This window comes from Sciurus carolinensis, chromosome 3 (assembly GCF_902686445.1).
Source record: "Sciurus carolinensis chromosome 3, mSciCar1.2, whole genome shotgun sequence".
Lineage (NCBI taxonomy): Eukaryota > Metazoa > Chordata > Mammalia > Rodentia > Sciuridae > Sciurus > Sciurus carolinensis.
Genome location: NC_062215.1, coordinates 53,937,152 through 53,950,633, shown reverse-complemented (window position 1 = coordinate 53,950,633; position 13,482 = coordinate 53,937,152). Strand labels below are relative to the sequence as shown.

Below are 13,482 nucleotides of genomic sequence, written 5' to 3'. Positions count from 1 at the left end.
GCTTTAAACAATACTTGAAGTGAATTACATATCAATTTGTGCCACCTTCTAGATAATTATATTGAAGGTTTTGTGTGTTTTCTTGGAATGCTTACTTGTTTCACAGTGCTGAGACTATAATCCAGGGTTTGAAACTTGCTGGGCAAACACATGACCACTGAGGTACATCCTACACTGAGTTTTTTTGATAGTCTCAATTTATTCTGTCAACTCATTATGGACTGAAGGTGACTTAAATATACTCACTGTTATCCTCTTTCTGGCTTTTTTCCTTGAACTTACTTTATCTCAATACTACCCATTTGCAGTATTCCTTTTCATAGTTATTACATCTTTTTGCAACATTTATTATTACAAAGTGCACTTCTGTTCTCCCATAATCTCCCCTGGGATTAGAGGTGTGTGCCATTGCACTCAACTCAGTTTTACTGTTTAAGTATGTTTAATCCTAATTATGTTCTATTTTTTCATGTCATCCTGTTTGATTTTATAGTGTTTTTGAAAATCTTTTCACTGTAAGGTCTTTGTTTTACTTTGTTTGTAGGAATGTTTTTTCATATTATGTAGAAGATTATTTTTACAGTTACCTTTATAATTTTATGTGTAGTTCTAAAATTCCAGGTAATATCTGCTAATTTCCTAGCATAAGCAATGATAAAATAAATATATTGTCTCTTCTTCCCCCTTTTATCTTTCCATAATTGCCATGTGGTTTATTTGACTATATTACCTTAACCTGTTTCTTTATACTGACCTGAGTCCTTTACCTCTATTTTCTGACTTATCAGACTTTAACAATACTTTAAGCACTCATATACAGAAGAAGGAAATTAATATAGCCATCTCCTCTCTCCCTTCCTGTTAATTATAATCATTTTACCATTTAAGTTTTTTAAAACATTTACATTTTATGCATACTTGCAATTTCTACAAATGTTTTAAACTTAGTCCCGTAGTTAAAGAAATTTAAAACTAAAACAGTTCATATACTGTAGATATTCCAGCTTTCTCCATTGACCAAAGTTTGTTTTTTAAGCTCTGTTTGAAAACTCTAATGTTTGCCTTTTTCAACCGACTGGGATCACAATTAGAATAAGATATACTCTGTGTTTGTATAAACATGTCAAAATGTACTCTACTGCCAATGTGTAACTAAAAAGAACAAAATTTTAAAAAAGAATAAAAGTAGAATAAACTCAAAAAAGTGCCTAATGTTAACAATAGTCCTGGAGTTCTTGCATCACTAAATTAATTTTATATTTGAAAAATAAATGATAGTCTAAATAGTTGTAATATTTTTATCACTGTTTTCCTTTGTGGAAAAATTCATTGTAAGCATTTATTCCATTATATTTTGCTTTGAATGTTATTTTGGAGCAAGGAGAAATTACCTTAAATTTTTCCTTAGAGTTGCTCGTTGATCTGAGGCTTCTCTTCTGGGTTTTTAATTTTTTATTTTATTTATCTATTTTTTTCATATTGGGGATTGAACTCAGGGGCACTTGACCACAAAACTACATCTATTTTTCCTTTTGGCTACCCTTTCTCCTTAGGGAATTAAACTCTTTTTGGACAGATGAAATTTAACAGAGGCATGGGCATGCAGAAAACTTCTTTTGGTTAAATAAGACAATTTAGAGGACTTATTTTTTTTTCCTCCTTGGGTATTACTTTGCAGGAACTCATGCAGCCAAAATCTGTGGTCAATGGAACAGCAATTACTAAATTCATCCTGCTGGGTTTGGTGGAGACACAAGAGCTAAGACCAGTGATCTTTGTACTTTTCCTCCTTGCTTATGTTGTTACTGTGGGGGGAACTTCAGCATCCTGGCAGCCATCTTGGTAGAGCCCAAATTCCACACCCCAATGTACTTCTTCTTGGGTAACCTGTCCATGATGGACATTGCGTGCATCTCTGTCACTATTCCCTCAATGTTGGGTCGTCTTTTGTCCCACAAGCACACAGTTCCATATGGAGCCTGCCTCACACAGCTTTTCTTCTTCCATCTGCTGGTAGGGGTGGACTGTTTCCTGTTAACAGCCATGGCTCATGACCGGTTCCTAGCCATCTGCCATCCCCTCACCTACAGCACCCGCATGAGTCAGACAGTCCAGAGGATACTGGTGGCTGCATCCTGGGCTTGTGCATTCAGCAATGCACTCACTCATACTGTGGCCATATCCACACTCAACTTCTGTGGGCCTAATGTGATCAATCCCTTCTACTGTGACCTCCCTCAGCTTTTCCAGCTCTCCTGCTCCAGCACCCAGCTCAATGAGCTTCTGCTCTTTGCTGTGAGTTTCATAATGGCAGGTACCCCTGTAGTTCTCATTGTCACCTCCTACATCCATGTGGCAGCTGCAGTCCTGCGAATTCACTCTGCTGAGGGCAGGAAGAAGGCCTTCTCCACCTGTATCTCCTACCTCACTGTGGTTGCCATATTCTATGGTTCTGGTATTTTTAACTACATGCAACTAGGTTCAGCCAAACTTTCAGATAAGGATAAAGCTATTGGAGTTTTTAATACTTTCATCAACCCTATGCTGAACCCAATCATCTACAGCCTCAGGAACCCTGATGTTCAGGCTGCTCTCTGGAAGGTACTCCTGGGGAGGTAGTCATTGGTTTGAGGAAGTCTCAAGTGTCCCTTCCTCCCTGTGTCATTTTGGACTAAAGAAAAAAAAATCCTCTAGAGCCAAGAACTAGCACAAATAATCCAGAACAGCTTCTCTCCCTGAACTTGAGGACTTTTGTAGGGGATAATTAGTGTTTCCCCAAGAAGCTCTACCCAGTTATAGGCAGTGGGCTTATAGATTCCACTAGGTCAGCCCCTTTGACAAATTAATAGCTTCAGTTACTGTGACTTCCCTTTACTGAGTAAAGGTAAAATGTAAAAACATGCCAATGCTTATAGGTTCATGTCCTAAGGGGAATGATATAAACTCAGTTATATCTTGGGTTCCCAGTGCACCCCAGAAAACTACTCCCTGCCAGAGATCATGTTTTTCCCTCAAGTTCAGGTACAACTGTGCTGTTTACAAATTATAGCCCTAGAGAGAAAAGCAAAACAGAAAAGTAATTTTTTCCTGTGACACAAAGATCCCATGAGATACAGAGAGGCAAAAGGAAAGCTTTGCAGCTCCATGTTCTGTAGTGATTCTGAATAATAGGAAAATTTGTGCAGTTCAGAGACATATTTCCCAATGCCAAATCTCCATTCACAAGTATGATGTGCTTTGTGATACAGAAATGGATTTTCCTCATCCATCCTTCCCCATATACTTCAAGTCATTTGATGAGAATTTACAATCTAAACAATTTTTAAAATATTTCAACAATCTCAGGTTACTCATTATGATTTTTTCCCTAAATTCTCACTCATAGTCACCAACTCTCTCAGCTGAGATAATTTATAACTTTAAATGCAAGTCACATGGTGACTCCTTTCTCTAAATTTCCCATTATATCTAGGAAAGTATGGCTCTAACCCAGAACATTGTCTCATCCTGTTTTCTGTTTACCAGTTATTACCCCAGTCATCATTATCTGTATTTTTCTTCCAGCATCCTTTTTAGGATTGATTTCCCCTTCCTGGCAACTCTCCTATGCTATTGATATTTCTTTATTCACATCTTCAAATCTTTTCTTTGACCTGTACCTGTGATATGTTTTCTCCATGATATTTGGTATGGGTGAAGGAATTTGAAAGTGCAAAAGAGAAGAAGGGGATAGAAATAAGAAAGAGAAGGAAAACAAGATTGGAAGTGGAGAGTTTGTGATAAAACAAAAATTAAATATGAGGAATAGGGAGAAAACAGATGAGTTGCAAAAAAGGAGGCTGAAAAGAAAGGAAGTATTGGAGAGGACCAAATACAGTACAGAGATAGAGGGGGAGATGAGAAAGAATTGGGGATCTGGATAAGATGACTTGAGAATGTTAAAAAAGACAAGAGATAGACAACTTGTGGGTCAGAAATGAATGTGAGATGTGGGTTTTCCATACCATGTTATCTAACAATGACTAGTTCTGGCAGTCCTGAAGCCTCTGGTCACCAGCATTTGGCACTTCTCTGTCTCTAAGACCCTGATGCTTGTAGCATGCATTTCTTTTATCTGGCCATTCATCTCAGGTCTCAAGGGATGACTTCTCCACCATCATCAGAGTAGCCCAGTGGAGTAATTTGGTACATCATCACAAAGAAGGACCCAGGACTTTGATTCCAGGTCTCTTTTTACCTTTCAGGATCAGAGGGATTCTGATTTAGGTGGGTTTTTTCCCCCTTTGGGATTTTTTCTCCTTTTTAAAAACATTCCACAGTAGAAATCTTAAGTTGTTCACTAAATATTAAATGAATCATGTGGGAAACAGTATAAAATCTCATCACCATCTTTCTACACATCACCACAAGAAATGACTACTGTTCAGGATTTTTTGTTACATTTTCCAGAAACACACAGACACACATGCACAAACACACACACACACACACACACACATATATTCCAAACAGCACAGTGTTTTGAAATTTACTTTTATCTCTCCAAATTTCATAGTACAATTCTTTACATGAACTTACAATTCTGTCTTATCCATATTAAAACCGGGTTAATATTCCATTTTTATGGAATATATTTAACCAAACTCCATCCAGGCAACTAAACCTATGTTCTGTTTTTGCAATTGCTAAAAATACTGATATCAGCACTTATATATCTTTTCATAAATCTGAAATTATTTCCATGCATCTGAAAAGAACAGATGAAATGAGTGACAAAGGAAATAAAATGCAAATAAAAATTGGATAAGTATTCTGGCTCTCTTTTACCAAAAAAATGCATACCATTTTACATCATGAATGGCAGTGTATGAGAATGGCTCTTCATTCACATCTCTGACTTTATGTATATCTTTCATCTTTGAAAATTAGATAAAATATTGAACTATTTTTTAAATTGAGTTTCTTTGTGTATGAGTGTGATTAGATAGATTTTTATATGTGTCTGAAATTCGTATTTTTTATTCTTTGCAAATTTTCAGTTTGTGGCTCCCTACCCCCGCTTTGGGGTAATTACTTATTAAATTTTGAATTTTTATCTCAATTATTTTAACTGATACATAAAAATTGTACATATTATTGAGGTAAGACATTTTGATACACATTTACATTATGTAATATTTATAATGATTGGTAGAAACTCTTCAGGTTTTAAGATAGTAACTCTTAACCATGTATGTTGCAAATACAATCCCCAATTTCCCACTTATATTTAATTTTGTTTAGAGCATCTATGGCCCAAATTGTTTCATATTTCTGTGAACTTCATCTTCTTTGTTCTATGTCATGCTTAGAAAATAACACCTTTCCACTTAAATGTTGTATAAATATTTGTTAGTGATATTTTTCTAGTACTTTACATGTGTCTAAAGGTCACATATTTGATGTATTTAAATATTATTTTGTGTGATCTAACTTTTCAATTGGTAATAACTGCACAATGCAAACTTGATCACAGATATAATGGACATGATATATATTTAGCCAAACAGATAATATTTGAACTGAGACCAGAACTACTATCCAAGAAGTGAGTCTATATTCAAGGTCAGCCACGAGAATTAACTGCTGAAACATAACAATCAGTAGATAACCGATTTTAGAATGTCCAAAATTAAATATTCACAGTGTCCAGAAGACAACCCCAAATTACCTAACTTATGAAGAATCAAGAAAATGGAATGCATTCTCTAGAAAAAGGAATATACCAAGTTCAACTCTAAAATGAAATAGATGTTGAAACAAACAAAGATTTAAAACAACTATTATAACTACCCTAATTTTTAAAAAAAAACTCAGGTTTTGTTTCTTTTATAAATAAGTGCTGAGGGAAAAGACATGATGAGAGAACAGGAGATGAGAAGAAATGGGGATTCGGGGTATCACAGAGGAATACTCGGGAATGTTGGTCAGGTAACAAATGGCTGCAGAATAAATGAAGGATGCACAGGGAAGGGGGAGGATGATGAAAGCCATTGTGTGGAATTCCTTCCATCCATGTGTGTTGCCACCTAATAACCCACTTCAGCAACTTTGAGATCATTGTTGGGCCTTCTTATTTCTACCAAGAAAAACAGAGAGTGGTGAAATGTCACCCTTTGCCCATTTTCCTGAGGTGTAGTAAGGCCATTACCTTGGTAACTCTTCTTTGGTTTCCTCTAGACAGGGGTTGATTATAGAAGGACAGAGCATGAGAGCTACAGGTGAGGGGAGAAGGATGTGTTTGTTGGGAGACCACTCTCCATGGTATCAGCCATCAAAGTTCTCAGCCTCTCTGTCTTTGGGCCCACACCTGTCAATTCTGTGGGAAACACGAGATGAAGTGTGTCACTTTCCTGACCCTCTTGGGTCTCCAGATACTTTGGAGTGGAAGACAGTACACTTCCCTAAAAGGGAAAAATTCTTGAACAAATCCAGGGATGTGGGTTGTACTGGCTGCATATCCACTCAACCTCTGCTCTTTGGTCCTGGCAAGTTCCTGATCATGCTGTGCTCAATCCCTCCATACAAGGAAGTGGGACAAATTGTCTCTCCGGTCTTCATATTTAGTAAAATCTAATTATTATCATCTGACTGAACTTTTCCCCAGACTGTACATATCAAAAAAACATTTTGAGAGTGTTACCCACCACACTTTACATCACTGTGTACTCCAGGTGTATTTAACATTGCCCCAGTTAATCTTATCTATGATTCCAAGAGGTCCCCAGGGCCTTGGCAGTGATAATTCTAAAAAGTCACCCCTTGCCCATATTCTTCCTGCCCATCTTCCAACACCAAAGCATTGTCTTACAAGTGCAGAAATTCCATTTCCTTTGGGATTTTTCCTGTTTGTACCCCCAATGTAAATATATTTATTTTAAGATTATTATTCAGAAATTTTATCTGAATCTTGGAAACATTCACTCGAAAGCCTTTGTCAATTAGAAAATAAAATCAGTAGAATAGAGGAAAGGGACCCAGGTTGGAGAAGTGTGGGATGGGGAGAGTGCTGGGAAGTGATACTGGCCAAATTATATTGTTAGGTTGTGCACACGTACAAATATGTAACAGCAAATTCCATCAATATTTACAACTATAATGAACCAATAAAAAAGTGGGGTGGATCACAAAAATAGCACTAATAAAAAATAAATTAAGTGTGAAAGGAAGGTCAGTAGAGTAGAGGGAGGAGAATAGGGGGAGAAAGGAGGAAAGGAAAGGGAGCAGAAACAGGGACTGAAATGCAGTAAATCAAAGTTTATGCTATATATGATTTTGTCAAAATAAACTGGACTACTATGGATGATTATAATGCTCCAATAAAACAAAACAAAACAAAACAAAAGAAACTCATAGAAAAACCAAATGTTCCTGCATTGTGCCAAAAATCCCATTATTAAGAAGATACAGAGACAAATCCACATAAATACAGTTATCTCATGCTAGACAAAGGTGCCATAAACATGCATTGGAGTAAAGATAGCCTCTTCAACGAATGGTGCTGGGGAAACTGGAAATCTATATACAGCAAAGTGAAACTAAACCCCTATCTCTCACCCTGCAAAAACTCAACTCGAAGTGCATCAAGAACCAAAGCATTAGACCAGAGACCCTGTGCCTTCTAGAAAAAAAGTAGGCCTAAATCTCCACCATGTCAGCTTAGGAACTGACTTCCTTAAAAAGACTTCTGAAGCACAAGAAGTAAAATCAAGAATCAAAAAATGGGATGACATTAAACTAAAAAGCTTCTTCACAGAAAAGGAAACAATCAAGAACATGAAGAGAGGATTTACAGAAAGAAAATCTTTGTCACATGCATGTCCCATAGAACATTAATCTCCAGAATACATAAAGCACTCAAAAACTTAACACCAAAAAAAATCCACAAATAACCCAACAAATACATGGGCTAAGTTACTGAAGAGACACGTCACAGAAGAAGAAATACAAATGGTCAACAAATATATTTTAAAAATGTTCAGGGTTTTCAAGATGGTGGACTAGAGGGTGACTGCATTTTGTGTAGCTCCAGGACTCAGGATTCAAGAAGAGGAGGTATTGAAAGACTTAAGACAAACACAGAGCCCTTCTATTGGGTGAAGCTCCCCAGATGGTATTCCCATAATGCAGAGAAATTTGTGAAGTAGAAAAGCCCTGCAAGAACCCCCATTGGAGCGGTGAACCCAGACAACTGAGAGTATTGTAGAGGAGGGCCAGTCAGCGAGATGCTTAGGAGCAGAGTGAGAGTCCCTGGACCACAGGCAGCTTCTCGGAGGACAGGCCACCCAGTGAGATGCTTTTGTGCAGGGCAAGGTTCCTTGGCCCAGGAGGTAGGTCTGGACCCCAGGGAATGTCACAGAGGAGGGCAGCCCAACCCAGGTGGTAGTTCTGGACTGAAGGGAACTTCTCAGAGGGGAGTGCCCAGTGAGACTTCCCCACTGGGTGAGTCTTCCCAACCAGGGCAGCAGAACCAGAGATACAGGCCCAGACCAGCCATGACCCAGCACCCAATCTAGTACCCCTTTGGCTAACCATTGGTTAACAAGTGGAGGCACCTCTTCCAACTAGCAGGGAATATACCCCACCTGAAGGCCACTACCCCTAGAGGAGCAGCTTTCTTGTGGAGCATCGCATTATCAAGTTCCTCCAAATCTTCAGGCTACTGAAGGCTAGGAGGTGAGATATTAGAAATCTACAGGGACACTAAAAGTCAATAGATAAAATCTGCAATATCTCAGAGTTTCACTACTAGAGAGGTAGATACCTGACCAATATGAGAAAATAAGGGAAGAAAATGTTCCAAACAAAGCTAGATGATACAGCAATAAAATCCAATGACAGCATGGCAGAAGAAATGTTGGAAAGGGAGTTCAGAATGTACATAATTAAATGATCAGAGAAGCAAATGGTGAGATGAAAGAGCAAATGCAGGCTTTGTAAAATTACTTCAATCAACAGGCACAGAGAAACAAACCAAAGGAATGAACAATCTGTTCAATAAAATAATATCAGATAATTTCCCAAATCAGAAGAATGAAATCGAAAATCAAATAAAATAGGCTTATAGGACTCCAAATATACAAATTAAAGTGAACTCACAACAAGGCACATTATAATGAAAATACCTAACTTACAAAATAAAGAGAGAATTTTAAAGGCTGCGAGAAAAAAGAATCAAATTACATTCAGAGGGAAACCAATACAGATATCAGCAGATTTTCCAACCCAGAGTTTAAAAGCTAAAAGGGTCTGGAACAACACTTTTCAAGACCTGAAAGAAAACAGACGCCGACCTAGAATCTTATACCCAGCAAAACTTACCTTCAGATTTGATGACAAAATAAAATCCTTCCATGATAAACAAAAGCTAAAAGAATTTACACAAAGAAAGCTGTCATTACAAGACATTCTCAACAAAATATTCCATGAGGAAGAGATGAAAAACAATGATGTAAATCAGCAAAGGGAGGAACTATCCTAAAGGAATAGCCAAATAAAGAAGAAACCACATTGTGTCAAAAAAAAACCCAAAAATGAGCAAAATGACCGGGAATACAAATCATATCTCGATAATAACTCTGAATATTAATGAACTGAACACATCAATCAAAAGACATAGACTGGCAGATTGGGTTAAAAAGAAAGATAAAACAATATGCTGCCTGCAATAAACTCATCTCATAGAAAGAGATACCCAGAGACTAAAGGTGAAAGGATGGGAAAAAACATAACATGCACATGGACTCAGCAAAAAAGCTAGGATATCCATTCTCATATCAGATAATATGAACTTGAAGTCAAAGTTAGACAGAAGGATAAAGAAGGACATTTCATACTACCTAAGGGAAGCATAAATCAGCAAGACATAACAACCATAAACATCTATGCACAAACAGTGGCTCATCTATAAATGTCAAACAAATCCTTCTCAATTCCAGGAATCAAACAGACCACAACACAATAATACTAGGTGATTTTAACACACCTCTCTCACCACTGGACAGTTCCTCTAAACAAAAATTGAACAAAGAAACCATCAATCTCAATAACACAATCAATAATTTAGGCTTAATGAACATTTATAGAATATACCATCCAACAGAGTGAACATGCTTTCTTCTCAGCAGTACATGGATCCTTCTCTAAAATTGACCATATAGTAGGCCACAAAGCTATTGTTAGCAAACACAAGAAGATAGAGATACTACCTTGTAATCTGTCAGATCGTAATGGATTGAAATTAGAAATAAATAACAGAATAAAAAACAGAAACTACTCCAATACCTGGAGATTAAATAATATGCTTTTGAATGATGAATGGATAACAGAACACATCAGGGAGAAATAAAAAAATTCTTAGAGGTAAACAAGAACAGAGATACATCATTTCAAAATCTTTGGGACACTATGAAAACAGTTCTTAGAGGAAAATTTATTTCATGGAGTGCATTCAATAAAAGAAGAAAAAAATCAACAAATGAACGACTTAACACTATAGCTCAAAGCCCTAGAAAAAGAACAAAGCAACACCAAAAGTAGTATAAGACAGAAAATAATTAAAATCAGAGCTGAAATTAATTAAATTGAAACAAAAGAAACAATAAAAAAATTGACAAAATAAAAAGTTGGTTCTTTGAAAACATAAAACAAAATTGTTAAACTGTAAGCCACACTAACAAAGAGAAGGAGAGAGAAAACTCAAATTACTAAAATTTGGAATGAACTAGTAAAAGTCATGACTGACACAATTGAAATACAAAACATAATTAGAAGCTATTTTGAAAATCTCTAATCCAACAAAATAGAAAATCTTGAAGACATCTACAGGTTTCCACAGTCATATAAATTACCTGAACTGAACCAGGAAGGCATACACAATTTAACTAGATAAATTTCAAGTAATAAAATAGAAGAAGTCATCAAATGCCTACCAACAAAGAAAAGTCTGGGACCAGATGGGTTCTCAGCCTAGTTCCACAAAACCTTTAAAGAAGAGCTCATTCCAATGCTCCTCAAAGTAGTCAATGAAACAGAACAGAAGGGAACCCTGGCAAACTCATTCTATGAAGCCAATATCACCCTGATACCTAAACCAGAGAAACATCTAGGAAAGAAAATGTCAGACCAATATTCTTAATGAACATTGAGGCAAAAATTCTGAACAAAATTTTAGCAAATTTCATACAAAAATATATTAAAAAGATAGTGCACCACGATCAAGTGGGTTTTATCCCAGGGATGCAAGGTTGATTCAACATCTGGAAAACAATAAATGTAATTCACAATATCAACAGACTTAAAGTCAAGAATCACATGATGAATTTGATAGATGAAGAAAAGGCATCTGATAAAATACAGCACCCATTCATGCTCAAAACTCTAGAAAAAATAGGGATAGTGGGAACATTCCTTATCATTGTTAAGGCCATCTATGCTAAGCCCATGAAAAATATCATTCTAAATGTTGAAAAAGAGAAAGCATTCCCCCTAAAAACTGGAACAAGCCAGGGATGCCCTATTTCACCACGTCTATTCAACATTGTCCTTGAAACTCTAGCCAGAGCAATTAGACATACCAAAGAAATTAAAGAGATATAAATAGGAAAAGAAGAACTCAAACTATCCCTATTTGTTGATGACATGATTATATATTTAGAGGAACCAGGAAATTCCACCAGAAAACTTTTAGAACTCATAAGTTAATTCAGTAAGTTATCAGGTAATATCAATACTCAAAAATCTAATGCATTTTTATACTTAAGTGATGAAAACTCAGAAAGAGAAGTTAGGAAAACTTCCTCATTCCCAATAGACTCAAAAAAAGATATTTGGAAATCAATCTAACAAAAGACGTGAAAGACCTCTACAATGAGAACTACAGAACACTAAAGGAAGAAATTAAAGAAAATCTTAGAAAATGGAAAGATCTCCATGTTCTTGGATAGGCAGAATTAATATTGTCAAAATGGCCAAACTACCCAAAGTGCTATACATATTCAATGAATTTCAATTAAAATCCCAATTTTAAGGCCATCTATGCTAAGCCCATGAAAAATATCATTCTAAATGTTGAAAAAGAGAAAGCATTCCCCCTAAAAACTGGAACAAGCCAGGGATGCCCTATTTCACCACGTCTATTCAACATTGTCCTTGATGTACCTTACACAAACAGAGCAAGCAATCATGAAATTCATCTGGAAGAACAAGAAACCCAGAATATTTAAAGCAATCCTTAGCAGGAAGAGTGAAGCAGGGGGTATCACAATACGAGACCTTCAACTACACTACAAAGCAATACAACAAAAATGGCATGATATTGGTACCAAAATAGACAGGTAGATCAATAGTACAGAATAGAGGACATGGACACAAACCCAAATAAATACAATTTTCTCATACTAGACAATGGGGCCAAAAATATGCAATGGAGAAAAGATAGCCTCTTCAACAAATGGTGCTGGGAAAACTGGAAATACATAAGCAGCAGAATGAAACTAAATCCCTATCACTCACTCTGCACAAAAATCAACTCAAAATGAATCAAGGACCTTAGAATCAGACCAGAGACACTTCATCTTATAGAAGAAAAAGTAGGTTCAAATCTTCAAAATGTTGGTTTAATATCAGACTTCCTTATCATGACTCCCATAGCACAAGAAATAAAAGCAAGAATCAATAACTGGGAAAGATTCAAAATAAAAAATTTTCTCTCAGCAAAGGAAACTATCACTAAGGTGAAGAGAAAGCCTACAGAGTGGGAGAAAATCTTTGCTACACATACTTCAGATAGAGCACTAATTTCCAGAATATATAAAGAACTCAAAAATCTCTATACCAAGAATAAAATTAGCCCAATCAACAAATGGGCTAAGGAAATGAACAACCACTTCACAGATGAAGGTGTACAAGCAATCAACAGATATACAAAAAATTGTTCAACATCTCTTGTAAATTAATGTAATGCAAATCAAAACTATCCTAAGATTCCATCTCACCCCAATTAGAATGGTGATTATCAAGAACAACAACAATAGGTGTTGGCAAGGATGTGGAGAAAAAGGTACACTCATACATTTCTTGTGGGGTTGCAAATTAGTGGAGCCACTCTGGAAAGCAGTGTGGAGTTTTCTTAGAATACTTGGAATGGAACCAGCATTTGACCCAACTATCCCACTACTTAGCCTATACCCAAAGGACATAAAATCAGCATATTAGAGTGATGCAGCCACATCAATGTTCATAGCTGCTCAATTCACAATAGCCAGATTGTGGAACCAAGCTAGATGCCCCTCAATTGATGAATAGATAAAGAAACTTTGGTATACATTTACAATGGAATATTACTCAGTCATAAAGAATAATAAAATTATGGCATTCACAGGCAAATGGATGCAATTTGAGAATATCATGTTAAGTGAGATAGGCCAATCTTAAAAAAACCAA

General features: G+C 36.3%; 2 pseudogenes; one reads left to right on the top strand and one right to left on the bottom strand.

The window, feature by feature from the left end:
- Nucleotides 1–13,482, bottom strand: part of LOC124979362 (heterogeneous nuclear ribonucleoprotein M-like) — a 176,405-nt pseudogene that overhangs the window by 136,290 nt on the left and 26,633 nt on the right.
- On the top strand, nucleotides 1,673–2,619 carry LOC124980006 (olfactory receptor 3A1-like; annotated as a pseudogene).